This window comes from Gopherus flavomarginatus, chromosome 18 (genome assembly GCF_025201925.1).
Source record: "Gopherus flavomarginatus isolate rGopFla2 chromosome 18, rGopFla2.mat.asm, whole genome shotgun sequence".
NCBI classification, from domain to species: Eukaryota; Metazoa; Chordata; order Testudines; family Testudinidae; genus Gopherus; species Gopherus flavomarginatus.
The window spans coordinates 17,116,833-17,133,520 of NC_066634.1; the positions used below are offsets into that span (position 1 = coordinate 17,116,833).

At 43.2% G+C, this 16,688-nt stretch overlaps 1 protein-coding gene across 20 annotated transcripts in view; it reads left to right on the forward strand.

Annotated features, from left to right (window-relative positions):
- Positions 1-16,688, forward strand: part of LOC127036722 (butyrophilin subfamily 1 member A1-like) — a 294,970-nt gene that overhangs the window by 27,601 nt on the left and 250,681 nt on the right. Inside the window, exon 2 of one of the 20 annotated variants that reach the window (XM_050927878.1) lies at positions 3,588-3,614. The exons of 18 other annotated variants lie outside the window; for them this stretch is intronic. The gene's annotated coding sequence lies outside the window, so the exon portion shown is untranslated. Of the gene's footprint in view, positions 1-3,587; positions 3,615-15,541; positions 15,595-16,688 lie in introns of those variants that run through there. One more of the 20 variants, XM_050927879.1, reaches the window with a different exon arrangement.

Consider the following 16,688-nt stretch of genomic DNA (forward strand, 5'->3'; position numbering starts at 1 on the left):
TTTCCCTTCACCCTCCCACTTCCCTGGTTCTTGTCACGTAGACAGAAGGCAGAAGACCAGAAGTCCGAAGCTCAGACAACACAGTGTTTATTGGGGTTAGTTTCCAAGCAAGCATATTTCGAAGCCCTTCTCACCAGTCGGGCTTATTTCTATATGCCAACAGAGTCTGTTCACCAGTGTTCCGCTCCCAGGTCTGATACCGCAGAGCGTTTACCCTGCGTCTCCCTTCCCAGCACTGACACCACAGAACGTTTACCTCGTGTCCCCTTCCCAGTTCTGATGCTGCAGTCTTGCCACTGTCCCTGTTCCCCATTCCCTATTCCCTGTTCCCATTCTCGCCCTTAGCAAATATGATTCCAATCCCCCCTACTTCCTGTTTGACCCCAGTTTATATAGTAATATTCTCAGCTATACCTTATCCATTTTACTGAAATTTAACTAACCAATCCTAACATATTGTAACATAATTCTCTAATCAATTTTATCCCACTACCCTAATTAACTTACACCTAGTAAAATTAATTATATATCAGACAGAAACAATTAGAGAACCAGACAGATTAACAGTAGAAAAGTGGGGGCCATAAAGATAAAACAATACAGAAATGAGGGTTTCACAACCATAACAATTGATAAGTGATTTCTTGCCAGACAGGATGCTCATAGACTCATAGACTCTAGGACTGGAAGGTCATCGAGTCCAGTCCCCTGCCCTCATGGCAGGACCAAATACTGTCTAGACCATCCCTGATAGACATTTATCTAACCTACTCTTAAATATCTCCAGAGATGGAGATTCCACAATCTCCCTAGGCAATTTATTCCAGTGTTTAACTACCCTGACAGTTAGGAACTTTTTCCTAATGTCCAACCTAAATCTCCCTTGCTGCAGTTTAAGCCCATTGCTTCTTGTTCTATCATTAGAGGCTAAGGTGAACAAGTTTTCTCCCTCCTCCTGATGACACCCTTTTAGATACCTGAAAACTGCTATCATGTCCCCTCTCAGTCTTCTCTTTTCCAAACTAAATAAGCCCAATTCTTTCAGCCTTCCTTCACAGGTCATGTTCTCAAGACCTTTAATCATTCTTGTTGCTCTTCTCTGGACACTCTCCAATTTCTCCACATCTTTCTTGAAATGTGGTGCCTAGAACTGGACACAATACTCCAGTTGAGGTCTAACCAGTGCAGAGTAGAGCGAAAGAATGACTTCTCGTGTCTTGTTTACAACACACCTGTTAATGCATCCCAGAATCACGTTTGCTTTTTTTGCAACAGTATCACATTATTGACTCATATTTAGCTTATGGTCCACTATGACCCCTAGATCTCTTTCTGCCATACTCCTTCCTAGACAGTTTCTTCCCATTCTGTATGTGTGAATCTGATTGTTCCTTCCTAAGTGGAGCACTTTGCATTTGTCTTTATTGAACTTCATCCGGTTTACCTCAGACCATTTCTCCAGTTTGTCCAGATCATTTTGAATTATGACCCTGTCCTCCAAAGCAGTTGCAGTCCCTTCCAGTTTGGTATCGTCTGCAAACTTAATAAGCGTACTTTCTATGCCAACATCTAAATCGTTGATGAAGATATTGAACAGAGCCGGTCCCAAAACAGACCCCTGCGGAACCCCACTTGTTATACCTTTCCAGCAGGATTGGGAACCATTAATAACTACTCTCTGAGTACGGTTATCCAGCCAGTTATGCACCCACCTTATAGTAGCCCTATCTAAATTGTATTTGCCTAGTTTATCGATAAGGATATCATGCGAGACCGTATCAAATGCCTTACTAAAGTCTAGGTATACCACATCCATCGCTTCTCCCTTATCCATAAGACTCGTTATCCTATCAAAGAAAGCTATCAGATTGGTTTGACACGATTTGTTCTTTACAAATCCATGCTGGCTATTCCCTATCACCTTACCACCTTCCAAGTGTTTGCAGATGATTTCTTTAATTACTTGCTCCATTATCTTCCTTGGCACAGAGGTTAAACTAACTGGTCTGTAGTTTCCTGGGTTGTTTTTATTTCCCTTTTTATAGATGGGCACTATATTTGCCCTTTTCCAATCTTTTGGAATCTCTCCCGTCTCCCATGACTTTCCAAAGATAATAGCTAGAGGCTCAGATACCTCCTCTACTAACTCCTTGAGTATTCTAGGATGCATTTCATCAGGCCCTGGTGACTTGCAGGCATCTAACTTTTCTAAGTGATTTTTAACTTGCTCTTTTTTTATTTTATCTTCTAAACCTACCCCCTTCCCATAAGCATTCACTATGTTAGACTCTATCAGACTAAGTTTTCTTTAACTAGCTTAAGATCTGTTTCTTTATCTGGTGGTGATGGGCACTATCAGCCCAATAGCACCTTATTTCAATGTGACTGGTTTGGAATGCGAGGGAGTGACCATAAACTTCCCAGCTTATGGCTGCCCCTGCTGCTTAGCCAAAGGCCTTAGCCTAAGAACAAGGCCTCAGACTATCCTAGTGAGAGATGGCCCATACAAAGGTGGACTGAGATTTTGACTCTTTGTTTTCATACCCCTGTAACTAGCTAAGTGATAAAAATACACTTACATTCTTAAAGTATAGGCCTTTACAGGCAGGCCGGAATATGTATATTCTAACATGGTTCAGGAAAGAACTAGATAAGTGCATGGAGGATAGTCCATTAATGGTGTGTTCCTTAGGTTGGTAGATATTGAATGGTATCTGGCTACTTCCTAGCAGGTAACTGGATGCAGTTAGGGTGCCTGGGATTCGTGCATATTTCTTGGTTGGCATGCTGGATGCTGTTGGGTTTGGGTGGGTGCTGGATGTATGGGAGTGCTAGCATTGGTAAGTGTGTGTTATCTGGGAGAGGTGCAGAGGTCTGTCTGAGGACTATCTGCTAAGGAACTGGTGGTTGGGGTCTAGCAGGAGGACAGGTGTCTGAGGGTTGGCTAAGGGATAGGAATCTGACTAAGGTCTCTCCAGGCATCTGAATTGTGAGGCAGAATGTTCCTAGAGGTCTGAGGTCTCTTTGAAGGACGGAGCCTCTAGGATTTCTCTCTGGGTCTGGAGTCTGACTAGTAGGCATAGAGACTTGCTGGAGTCTGGCGAGGGCAGCCTGGAGATAGTACTGAGCTCCATCACTGTCACATGACATTCTGCACACAAAGGACATGTCTACACTGCAGTTAGACATCCACAGCAGGCCTGTGCCAACTAACTTGGGCTAAGGGGCTCTTTAAATATGGTGTAAACATTCGGGCTCAGGCTGGAGCCTGGGCTCTAAGGTCCTGTGAGGTGGGAGAGTCCCAGAGTTCGGGCTGCAGCCTAAGCCTAAATGTCAACAACACAATTAAAAAGCCCCTTAACCCAAGCCTGAGTCAGAGAGCACAGGCCAGCTGTGGGTGTCTAATTGCAGTGTAGAGATAACCCTTGGGTCCCAGGCGTTAGGCAGCTAAATGTGAATCACCTGCTTGGAAACTTTGTCTGAGCATAACAAAGGTTCTGCCTCTCTTACAGGAATGCAGAATCCAAAATGAATCATTTTGTGCTATAGCACATTCAATAATGTTTCCTTTGTGCTTTTATTTACAGAATTATTGAAGAACTATTTCCACAAAGGTGAGAATGAAAAAGAAAAAACATAGTGAAAATAAATAGCTGGGAAAACTCTTGCTCCCAAACAAATGCTAATTACAAAGCTATAACAAGGAGCTAACTCTTAATCATCGGTGTTTAGGACAGGGTTCTTACTCATCAGATTATCTTACTCTTGAAATATTGGTGGTAACTGGAAGAACTGAGAAGTAACTCCAAACTTTGGCCAAGCTTTCAAAAATTAGGATAAAAATGTTAATTGTGGTGTTTACCTCAATGGAACAGAATTAATCAGCCAAATTCAGCCCTTATATAAAATGGAGAGCTAGTGAAACAAATACTGTAGATGGCTGAATATTGAAATACACAAAAGGTTATAATAAACGGGGTTATCTGTAAAATAACAAGATTCTCAACATGTATTAATCATGGCAGAGTGCTTCTTTAAACCCAGAAATTGCATCTGTGCAAGCTAAACTGATATAATTTAGGTTTAAACTGATGAAGAAGTATCAACACACAGAGTTGCACTCGTTTAATTAAATTGTTTTAACATTACATCTATAGTTACATCACATTTTATAGCATGTTGACCCTGGGATCAACTTAAATTTCCTGTGTGTTGTGAATAAAAACTGGTGATTGTTTTTATTTAAATCAGATTTTTTAAAAAACATTAAATTGGATTGTTTAATTAAAATTCATTTTTTCCTTTTTTTAAAAAAAAGTCTATTTAAAATTAAATTTGAAATTATGCCAACCTATATAAAGGCCTAAATTAAAATAATTTAAATTCAATAAAAACTTATGAAGCCGTACATGTTTCTGTCTGAAGTTTTAAAGAGTCAAACCACCAAACTGGTGAAAGTCACTGGCTATATCCCATTGATAGTCATATCACTTATGAAAATGATACTTCAGTTCCTAATCAATTTAGTATTCTGAGCACAGGAATACCTAAATACCTTTAAAAAGCTGGGCCTTGAAGATCAAAACCAATCACTAACTAATCCTTCTTATTAATTATTAGTGTTATTTGTATTATCATTGCTTGCAAGATCCCTAGTCACAATCAGGATATAATATTTTCTTTTTTTTAATAATAAGTTAGTTTTAAAAACAAAATATGTTTTGATAAATATTTTTTCTTATGCATCTGGGGCTTAAGGTACTTTATATTTAACTAATCAAAAACATTTTTACAGTGCTATTTTTGTGCATTTTTAATTGAATTCTAATTTCCATCCAAACAGAGGTCATTACAAATCCTGAGTAATAATATAATAATCTAGTAAATAAGAAATGCTTCATTCATTATTTCCAAACATTTAGAAAAAATTGAAGTATCTGAAAAGATGTTTGTTAAGCTATGTAATTGCTCAAATAAAAGTATATAGACATAGTGTTCATCCTCTTGGTTAGCAAAAAGAAATACCAAATTTTGTGTAAAGGCTATAGTTAGAGTGAAATCAAGATGTTTTAATGGTTACTAAGAAAGGAGAATCAATCTTTCTTTAGGAAAAGAAAAAGTTCAAATGCAAAACAAGATTAAAAGCAAAAATTTAAATAAAGGTTACCTGCTTGCTGGTTTAAATCATGATTAAAATCAGTGTTTTAAATGGCTTTGATTTGAATCGTCTTAAAGCAGGTGTAACTCCACTTTAGAAAAGACACAAAGCCTTTCACACCAATGTTTATATCATGAAAAAGAATGGGGGGAAATGCAAAGTCCAAAAATGTGTGGTTAAAAAAAAAATCCTTTGCAAGCCATTTTAAAACGAGTGGAAGAAAATAACTCACAAATGGCAAAATTAGTTCAGAAATGAGAAAAGGGCGTTTTAGAATTTATATTTGAAAAAAAAATTCTACATGATATACTTTAAATTTAAAGGTCTTTTATGTTACGTTTGTCTTCTTTTTCTTCTAAAGAAAATCAGTGTTTGTAATCCTTAATAACCAGAAGTAGCTCATCTGAGAGTTTGTAGATGCAGAGTAAATATTGCATGTTAACATTTCTTCTTTTAAATAAAAAGGATCCCTCCCTCTTACTAGACAGTGCACAGACAGAATCATATTCTGTTTTGGAGGCTTCGAGAGTTTAGAGGCTTGTACGGTGAAGACTTTTTCCTTTTTTTCCAGAAGCTGATGTCACTCTGGACCCTGACACAGCTCATCCTAGACTTGAAGTTTCTGAAGGAGGGAAGTGTGTGAGGGACACGGGAGCTGTTAGAAATGTGCCAAACAATGAGAAGAGATTTGACTCCCAGATGTTTGTGCTGGCATCTGAAGGTTTTGCATCTGGAAAACATTACTGGGAAGTGGACATTGGGAAGAAAAGTAACTGGGAATTGGGGGTGGCCCGTGATGGTGTGTCTAGAAAAGGGAAGATCACTCTGTCCCCAAAGAATGGCTACTGGGTCATAGGGTTAACAGATGGGAAAGATTATTGGGCTTGCACAGATCCCTGGACCCGTTTAACAGTGAGTGGAAAACCAAGTCAGCTGCAGCGGCACAGGAGGCGGCGAACAGAGCGGCTAACAGGGGAGTTTCAGTGGGAGTTTCCAGGGGGAGGTTGCAGGGGAGATCAAGGCAGAGGAACCGGGAAGGCAGACCAGGGAAGAGGCAGCCCTGCGCTTGTCAGTGGCCTGCGGTGCGGTGTGAGCTGTGGATTGCCAGGCACAGAGTTGCAGCGCTACGATGGAGGCAGAGGCAGCAGGTGCAGACACACTGAGGATGACTGGGTGCGGCAGCTGCGGCATGTACATGGTCCTAGAGGGAGCACCTGAAAGGAGTTTCATCTGCATGAAGTGCCGTCTGATAGAGCTGCTGGAGGAAAAGGTAAGGGGACTGGAGATGCAAGTGGAAACTCTGGCTGAGTTTAGAAGGGGATTTGAGCAGATGATGGAACGCAGACATGATGAGGCACAGGGGACAAGCTCAGGCGAGCGGACAAAAGAAGGACCTAAGGACTCTGAGGAGGGACTGCTGGGTGAGGAAAGTGGACGGTGGAAGCATGTCACTAGGAGAACCAGACAGAGGATAAGACGGGCCAGCGATGGACAAATAGAACTCAGGAATAGGTTTGCTGAGTTGGGAAATGAAGATGGAACACAGCAGGCTGCTGAAGGAGTAACGGCAAGGAAGAAGAGGCAAGCAGCTAGTCCTGCAGATGGAGGGGAGCAGTCAGTGGAGGCAACATCAAGTACGAGCCCTAGGAGGATTGTGAGGTCGAATACAAATCAGGAGGAATCACAGCCAGCTGCTGTGGGGGATAGACCGGAGAATCGCATTGTCACCAGGAAAAGGCAAGTCTACGTGATTGGAGACTCTCTACTGAGAAGAGTAGACAGGCCTGTAACTAGACCTGATCGGGAGAACAGAAGAGTGTGCTGTCTGCCAGGGGCTAAGATACAGGATGTGGACTTGAGCCTGAATACGATCTTAGCGGGAGCGGGAAAAAATCCATTGATTATCCTTCATGTGGGAACGAACGACACGGCTAGTTACTCACTGGACTGTATCAAGGAGGACTATGTCAGACTGGGGAAGAGGCTTAAAGACATCGAGGCTCAGGTGATCTTCAGTGGGATTCTGCCGGTTCCTAGAGCGGGGCGACGAAGGAGTGACAAGATTATGGCGATCAACAGATGGCTCAGGGAGTGGTGTTATAAGGAGGGCTTTGGGATGTACGGTCACTGGGACGCATTTACGGATAGATGACTGTTTGCTCACGATGGACTTCATCTCAGCAAGGAGGGAAATAGAATTCTAGGATGGAGGCTCGCCGACCTCATCAAGAGGGCTTTACACTAGAAAGTTGGGGGAGATGGTTGGGAAATGTTCGGGAGATCTCCACGCCAGAACATAACCTGGAGAGGGAAGTAAACAAAGTGAGCGGGGATACCCTTGCGGCCCCAAGATTTGATCCAAGGAGGAATAGTGGAGTAGAAACCAGAGTAACGGGTGATGCTGGTGGTAGAAAGTTTGTGCACGATGGGGGAAAGAATGTCACTGACGCCAAACGCCGAAAATTAAAAGGTTTGTACACTAATGCGAGGAGCCTAGGTAACAAGATGGAGGAACTGGAGTTACTCGTGCAGGAAGTGAAGCCGGATATTATAGGGATTACCGAAACCTGGTGGAATAGTACTCATGACTGGAGCACGGGTATTGAAGGCTATGTGCTGTTCAGAAAAGACAGGAAGAAAGGCAAAGGTGGGGGAGTAGCCTTGTACATCAATGATGAAATTAAATGTAGCGAAATAAGATGCGATGGAATGGATAAGACAGAGTCCGTCTGGGCAAAAATCACGCTGGGTAAAAAAGCAACTAGAGCTTCCCCTGAGATAGTGCTTGGGGTGTGCTACAGACCGCCGGGATCGGATTGGGATATGGATAGAGACCTCTTTAATGTCTTTAATGAAGTAAACACAAAGGGGAAATGTGTGATTATGGGGGACTTCAACTTCCCGGATATAGACTGGAGGACGAGTACTTGCACGAATAATAGGGGTCAGATTTTTCTGGATGTGATAGCGGATGGATTTCTTCATCAAGTAGTTGAAGCACCTACAAGAGGGGATGCCATTTTAGACTTGGTGTTGGTGAGCAGTGAGGACCTCGTAGAAGAAATGGTGGTAGGGGACAACCTTGGTTCGAGTGATCATGAGCTGATTCAGTTCAAACTAGATGGAAGGATAAACAAATGTAGATCTGCGATTAGGGTTTTTGACTTCTCCAGGGCTAATTTTAAAGAGTTAAGGAAATTAGTTAGGGAAGTGGACTGGATGGAGGAATTAGTGGATTTAAATGTGGAGGAGGCCTGGAATTTCTTTAAGTCACAGCTGCGGAGACTGTCGGAAGCCTGCATCCCGAGAAAGGGGAAAAGAACCATGGGCAGGAGTTGTAGGCCAAACTGGATGAGCAAGCAACTCAGAGAGGGGATTAGACAAAAGCAGAAAGCTTACAGGGAGTGGAAGGAAGGCAGGATCAGTAAAGAAAGCTACCTTGCTGAGGTCAGAACATGTAGGGATAAAGTGAGGAAGGCTAAAAGCCGCATTGAACTGGAACTTGCAAAGGGAATCAAAACCAATAGTAAAAGGTTCTACAGCCACATAAATAAGAAGAAAACAAAGAAAGAAGAAGTGGGGCCGCTATACACTGAGGATGGAATGGAGGTTAAGGATAACCTAGGCATGGCCCAACATCTAAACAAGTACTTTGCCTCGGTTTTTAATAAGACTAGTGAGGAACCTTGCGATGATGGAGGGATGATAAACGGGAATGTGGATATTGAAGTGGATATTACTGCAACTGAGGTAGAGGCCGTACTTGAACAGCTCGATGGGACAAAGTCGGAGGGCCCGGACAATCTCCACCCGAGGATATTAAAGGAACTGGCGCGTGAAATTGCGAGCCCGTTAGCGAGAATTTTTAAGCGATCGATAAACTCGGGGGTTGTGCCATATGACTGGAGGATTGCTAATGTAGTTCCTATTTTTAAGAAAGGGAATAAGAGTGATCCAGGTAATTATAGGCCTGTTAGCTTGACGTCTGTAGTATGTAAGGTCTTCGAAAAAATTTTAAGGGAGAAAGTAGTTAAGGACATAGAGGTCAATGGGAATTGTGACGAATTGCAACACGGATTTACTAAAGGTAGATCGTGCCAAACCAATCTGATCTCCTTCTTTGAGAAGGTGACGGATTACTTAGATAAAGGAAATGCGGTAGATATAATTTACCTAGATTTCAGTAAGGCGTTCGACACGGTTCCGCACACGGAGCTGTTAGTTAAATTGGAAAAGCTGGGAGTGAATATGAAAGTTGTAAGGTGGATAAGGAACTGGTTAAAGGGGAGACTCCAGAGGGTCGTATTGAAAGGTGAACAGTCGGACTGGAAGGAGGTCACCAGTGGAGTCCCTCAAGGATCGGTTTTGGGACCGATCTTATTTAACCTTTTTATTACTGACCTTGGCACAAAGAGCGGGAATGTGCTAATAAAGTTTGCGGATGACACGAAGCTGGGGGGTATTGCTAACACGGAGAAGGACAGGGATACTATTCAGGAAGATCTGAACCACCTTGTAAACTGGAGTAATAGAAATAGGATGAAATACAATAGTGAAAAGTGCAAGGTCATGCATTTAGGAATTAATAATAAGAATTTTGGATATACGTTGGGGGCGCATCAGTTGGAAGCGACGGAGGAAGAGAAGGACCTTGGGGTACTGGTTGATAGCAGGATGACTATGAGTCGCCAATGTGATACGGCTGTTAAAAAAGCAAATGCAATTTTGGGATGCATCAGGCGGGGTATTTCCTGCAAGGATAAGGATGTGTTAGTACCGTTGTATACGGCGTTGGTGAGACCCCATCTGGAATACTGTGTGCAGTTCTGGTGTCCCATGTTCAAGAAGGATGAATTCAAACTGGAACAGGTTCAGAGACGGGCTACGAGGATGATCCGAGGAATGGAAAAACTGCCTTATGAAAGGAGACTCAAAGAGCTTGGCTTGTTTAGCCTGGCCAAAAGAAGGCTGAGGGGGGATATGCTCGCCCTATATAAATATATCAAGGGGGTTAACGTTAGGGAGGGAGAGGAATTATTTAAGTTTAGTACTAATGTAGCCACGAGGACGAATGGGTATAAACTGGATATTAGGAAGTTTAGACTTGAAATTAGACGAAGGTTTCTGACCATTAGGGGAGTGAAGTTCTGGAATAGCCTTCCGAGGGAAGTAGTAGGGGCAAAAGACTTTCCTGGCTTTAAGACAAAGCTTGATAAGTATATGGAGGGGATGCTATGATAGGATCGTTAATTTGGGCAATTGATCTTGAATTACCACCAGACAGGTCTGCTCAATGGTCTGCGGGGAGATGTTGCATGCGATGGGTACTGAGTTGCTGCGGAGAATTCCTTCTTGGGTGCTGGCTGGTGACTCTTGCCCACATGCTCAGGGTTTAGCTGATCGCCATATTTGGGGTCGGGAAGGAATTTTCCTCCAGGGCGGATTGGCAGGTGCCCTGGAGGTTTTTCGCCTTCCCCTGCAGCGTGGGGCACGGGTCGCTTGCTGGTGGTGTCTCTGCAGCTTGAGGTCTTCAAACCATTTTTGAGGATTTCAATAACTCGGTCCTGGGATAGGGGTTGTTATAAAATTGGATGGGTGGGGTTCTGTGGCCTGCCTTGTGCAGGAGGTCAGACTAGATGATCAGATTGGTCCCTTCTGACCTATGAGTCTATGAGTCTATAAGTAAGATTGGGATGTTCCTGGACATGTCAGCAGGAAAGTTGTCATTTTACAATGTTGACGGCAAATTTGTTTTTTACACTTTTACTGATAACTTTGAAGAGAAACTTTATTCCTTCTTCTCTACAGGCTCTGCTGTTACAAGAGACACTGAGCCACTGAAAATCTCTGGTTTTGAAAAACAGTAGATTCTCTAAGACAAGTTGAGTGAAATCTAAACCCAGCAATCAAACAGTAACATTTGAGGGCTGACTACTCTTCACTTACCTCTTTGATCTACCTTGACACTTTCTGTATTCTCTCAGATGGTGCCAACTGCTCTTGGGGAATTCTCTCTAGGCTAGGTCCCAGTTTTATCCTAACTGGTCTCTCTCTATTCATCTCCAGGGCCAGCTCCAGGCACCAGCGGAGAAAGCACATGCCTGGGGTGGCTCACGTTAAGAGGCGGCATTCTGTCCATTCTTGGGGTGGCACAGTCTGGCTGCCTTTGGGTGGCAAAAATGGTAGAGTTGGCCCTGTTCATATCAAATTATCCCAGTCCATCAAGTTAATATAAAATGAGTCAAGCAGCCCTTAAGCTCCAGTTTTCCTTTGTCTCCCTGTCAGTTTCTTAGAGGCAGCCGCCTGGCACAGGTTCTGGTGCCTCTCCACTATCCCAGGCTGTTCAGCCTTCTCATCTCTCTCTGTTCTCCTTCTTTTATCACTGGACTTGTTTTCCTGATTGGTCCCAACTGTGGGTGCAGGCCTCCATGATTGGCTGTTCGGGCAGCTGTGCTGGGGTGTGGTCAGCTTGCTTGGGCAGGCTGTTTGTCCTCTCCTGTTCACTGGTGCTCAGTCTGGGAAAGATGATGTTGACTTTTAACTCCCATTGACTGTTTGTTTCTTTTTTTTCTGTTTGTCTCACCGATTGAAAATGTTTTCAGGCTCCCTCATTCTTGCTCCCCAAACAAATATTTTGATATAAAAATCTTTAATGTAACAGAACAGTCTAGGTCTGATTCTAATCACAGTGGGACCTAAACTTACTCCCTGGCCCAATACTGAAGCAATAACTAAAAATGGAACCCCTCCCTCTCCACTGGATGTTTTTAATACCACAGTAGAGAGAAAACCAGGGGTATATTCATGCTACTGCACTCACCATAATGAACCATGCAGCCTTTTTGTCCCTGTCCCTTCCCCATTATTAGCTTCTCTGAATCTAAATGCTATTATTAAGGCTATCATTTGGTCATGGAGATTGTGGAAGTCACAGAATCCATGACTTCCACAGGCCTCCATGACTTCAGGCCGCAGCAGCTTGGAGCTGCAGGGTACCCCCACCACCCATGGTGGCTGGGAGCTGCTGGGTACCCCTGCCACCAGGAATGTAGGGGGCCCACAGCTTCCCAGCTGTGGTGGGCAGCAGGGGATCTCTGACAGCTCCTCAGCCACTGCTACTGGCAGGGGAATCCCCTGGAGCTCCTCACTAACAGCAGGTGGTGGGGGGATCCCCATCAGGTCCCCACTCCCCTCGAGTGGCAGTGGGTCTCCAGCAGCTCTTCAGCTGCTGCTGCCAGCGGGGGAATCCCCCAGAGCGGCTCATCCCCAAGTGGTGGGGGATCCCCTGCAGCTCCCCAGCCACTATGGGCAGCGGTACCTCCCAGCTCTCAGCTCCCAGCCATGGGGCCAGAGCAAGGGCTGCAGCTCCCAGCCACAGCAGGTCAGGGTGCTCTCCATTTTGTCATGGATATTTATAATAAAAGTCAGGGACAGGTCATGGCTTCCCTGAATATTTATTTATTGCCCGTGACATATCCATGACTTTTACTAAAAAATGTCCATGACTAAATCATAGCCTTAACTATTATTACAGAATATCACACAAAGAACTACACGTGTAAATTCATGTATGATCCAATTTTCAACGGAAACACTAAAATATTATACAGCAGATGAGCTAGCAGTCTATGGTCATGTACACAGCTGGCTGAATTGTTGTTGTGTTATTAATATTTATTATAGTGGACCTCCAGGTCTGCTTTAGTTAAGTTTAAAACCTGCTTCATATTTAAAAATTGACTATTGTAAGTGCTGTAAAATCCACAGTTACTCAGGTTGCCTTGAAATTTGATTTGCCTGGTGGGGATATGAGGGAGAATTAGTGAGCCAAATTTAGTGTCCTTTAACTTAGGGATTCCTAAGATACAGTCCCCTGGAAAAGAAACAAGCTTTCTAATGGTGTGCGCTCCCTGAACTCTGTATTTCCTGGTTTTCAGAGGTTTCAGTTTCAGGGATTTGACTGTGTGATGCCAAGGCAATCTTCACTCCACCCTCATTGAATGATGGCTCATATCATACACACATGCTCTTCCTTTGCAGACAGTGCACATCACTTAGGGAAATGGGCACATGACAAAGTTAAGCTGTGCTTAGGCGGTCTGGTTGATTGGGCCCTATGTGACTTGCCTCAGGAATCTCTGATGGAGCTGAGACCTGAACAAGGTTTGAACTTTGCAGATCTTGACTTTCTGAAAGGACTATTTACATACTAAAAGTTAACCATGTGCTTACCTGGTCTTATGGCTCACCTTCATTCTGTGTTAATGAAGTTCTTTTGTTAGTGTATTTATAGTTCTGTAGTGCCTAGAAACCTTAAGAAAAATTAAAGCTCTGTCATGCTATGTACTGTAAATACACATAGTAAGAGACAGCCCCTGCCCAAACAAGAGATTGCAATCTAACTAGACAAGACAGGAAATGGGTGGAAGGACATATACCTTTTTACTATTTTACAGTAGAGGAACCAAGGTCCAAAGACCTTTAAGCCCTGATCCAACAAAGCTCTCAGGCGTATGCTTAAATAGACAAGTGCCCTCAGTGACACTATTTACAAACTAAAAGTTAACCATGTGCTTACCTGCTCTGATTGATTGGGAACTAAGGAAGTTGCCTAAGGAGTCTGGGATGGAGCTGAGAACTGAACTCACATCTCTTTAGACCAATTTCAGCACCTTGACCCAAAACTAACCTTCCTCTGTTTGTTTGAACAAGATTATCTGACAAATGTTTGCATTTTTCTTTTAATAAAATATTTCTAAAAATGTGAGAGGTTTCTTTTTCTTCACTATTTGAGCAGTTGTCAAGTGAATAGCTTGCTTATTTTTCCATTAATTTTCAAATGCATTATTTATGATTTTTGGTCATTATTCACCCGGGCACAATCATACATGTAATGGCCCAGGACAATCTCTCTTATGCACGGCCAGAATGGGAGCTATACCCCCTATAGGACAGATGCAAGAGAAAGATAAACAGGAAAGGAACAAAAGTGCATTGAGGGGGTGAAGGTGATGGTGTAAGGAAGCCCCTGGGGCAGGCTGGTGGGATATGTGGGAGGGGCTATGACTGGTACAGTGTTTCAATACCTGGACTATATTCATACTGATCTAACATGTGCACTCCCTCTCTTGCACAGCTGCCTCCTATGACAAAGAAAAATGCAATCTGAACGGAAAGGCAGCTGGGGGAAAGGAACCTCTAGCCACAGACAACCAATTCCCCATAGACACCCTTCTCCTTCATACTTCTGTCAGTTACATACAGGACAGCTAAGCACCCCCTGGTGATAGGGATGGGCGGAGATAAATATGGCTATATAAGTGTAATGCTTTATGGGATCATTTAAGATGTTGGGCACTAAGAAATTTTATCCATAAATTTATTAATGTTGGCAGTGAAGAGAAAGAAGAAAGGGTGGGACAAATCTTATTAATCTCTGCTAATGCCTATTCAGGGATGTGACCCCCATTGTTTTAGTCACAGGTGGTTTTTAGCATCCGTTAGGACACAATCATTAGAGATGAGCAAAATACTCACTTATTCATTATGAACATTTTATTGATATAAAAAGGAAAAGGAAAAGAAAAGCAAGCACAGCACAATGGTTATTTCTGTTGCAATTTCTGCTGTATGTCTCCCGTGTGTAGAGCTTTGGTACAGAGATTACACAATAAGCAGTCCCTGTTTCTATGTACGTTAAGAGCAAAGCATATCATCATCTCAATCAGTAGTGCATCCCGACTTAATGTATCATCTTGTATCATATAATATATCATAGACAACTAAAACAATTTAACAGAGGGGCAAAGAGATGTTGTTTAATGCTCCTGTTAAGTTTAGCAAAGAATTTAGAAATAAACAGAGGCAAGTGATCTGAACTAAGGTTACGTCTACACTGCAGAGTTTTGTTACCAAACGTTATGCCACTTTAATTAAAGCGTTTTAATTAAACCGTAATTGCGTGCCCACACTATACTCGTGTTGGCAGAGTGTATCCACACTAGCAGCTCTTGCATCGACACAGAGAACAGTGCACTGTGGGTAGCTATCTCACTGTGCAGCTGGCTGCAGAGTGCTTTGGGAAGGGTTTGCAATGCCTCATGGGGCAGGTACAGCATCACATGATGCAGGTTTCTAAATTGCATTTTTCCAAAAAATCTGGTGTTTAACAAAAGACATTTTTAATACCTTAGTTACAATATCATTTAAGTATCTAATTAAAATCTTTACAAGAATAAACCATCCCTTGACAATGTTTTTACAAACATCATATCACCAATACTTTTGAAACCTGGGTGAAGTGATCACATGGCAAAAGTTTAGGGCTGGAATATTGCTTCCTCTTAATCCTGTGTTCTAGTTTCTATGTTTTTGGCATTTCAGGCCTGCTCTACAAAGTTACGTCAACACAAGTGACCTTGTATCAACCTAGCTGTGTATGTAAATATTTAAATATGTCTGCTACTGATATAACTACCCCATTATGCCAACATAGTAACACCAGCACCCCAAGTATTGCTGAGCTATGGTCAATATACTGAGATTGACTCAGCACAATTGAAGATGCTGCACTACCTGTGTCACTCCTAACAGTCCTCCAGCAGATGTCTCACAATGCCTGACATTGTACACTCTGGTTACAATTGTTAACTCCACTGCACAGGGGTCACGCAGACTGAAGGACCCACTCCCCTTAAAGCCCTGCAAATATTTGAAATGTCTTTTCCTGATTGCCCAGTTTGGTGACCGCATCTAGTGGCTCTCCATTGTTGGGTGCATCTGTCTAACCAGGGCAGGCTCTAGGGCTTTTGCCGCCCCAAGCAAAAAAAATTTTGGCTGCCCCCTGTCCCAGCCCTGGGCTCTTCACCGCACCCCTCCTGCTGCCCCAGCCCTAGGCTCTCCCCCCGCACCCGCTTCTGCCCCAGCTCTGGGTCACTGGTAACTCGCTCCCAAGGTAGGTTATTCAGCAGGAATTTTGGACATGCACAGAACACAGACAGGATTGGTTCCCATATGGTTACAGAACTGCAGAAAAGTGAAACAAGCTTGTGTGATTGGAGGGTATCTGGATGCATAGTATAAGACTGTCCTCCATAAACGAGGAAAAGTTGAAGTGCCTTTATTATTTGTTTGTTCCACACTTTCTTTCTATGGGGAATTTGCCAGTGCAATATCACTGTCTTCCTTTTAAACAAACAAACAAACAAAAAGGCAATGGCTGTTGAAAATAGCAATTCCAATCCTAATAACCACTGGGAAGCATTTCTTGCTCAAGTTTAGCCTACTTTTTCTACAGCAGGTTACAGTGGATCAGTATATTTGATTTGGGAGAAATGAAGTAACAGCTGCCCAAACTGATCTTGAGCACTCCTGAATGTTGAGGTGTTCAAATCTGGAAGGCAGGTGCTGGGGTGGGGGTGGGGGTGGGTGGGCTGTGGCTCCACAGGGGAGCACGGCAGCATGTATGCAGCAGCATGTCTGGCGGTGCACAGAGCCAGACATGCTGGTCTGAGTGGCATGGTAAGGGGGC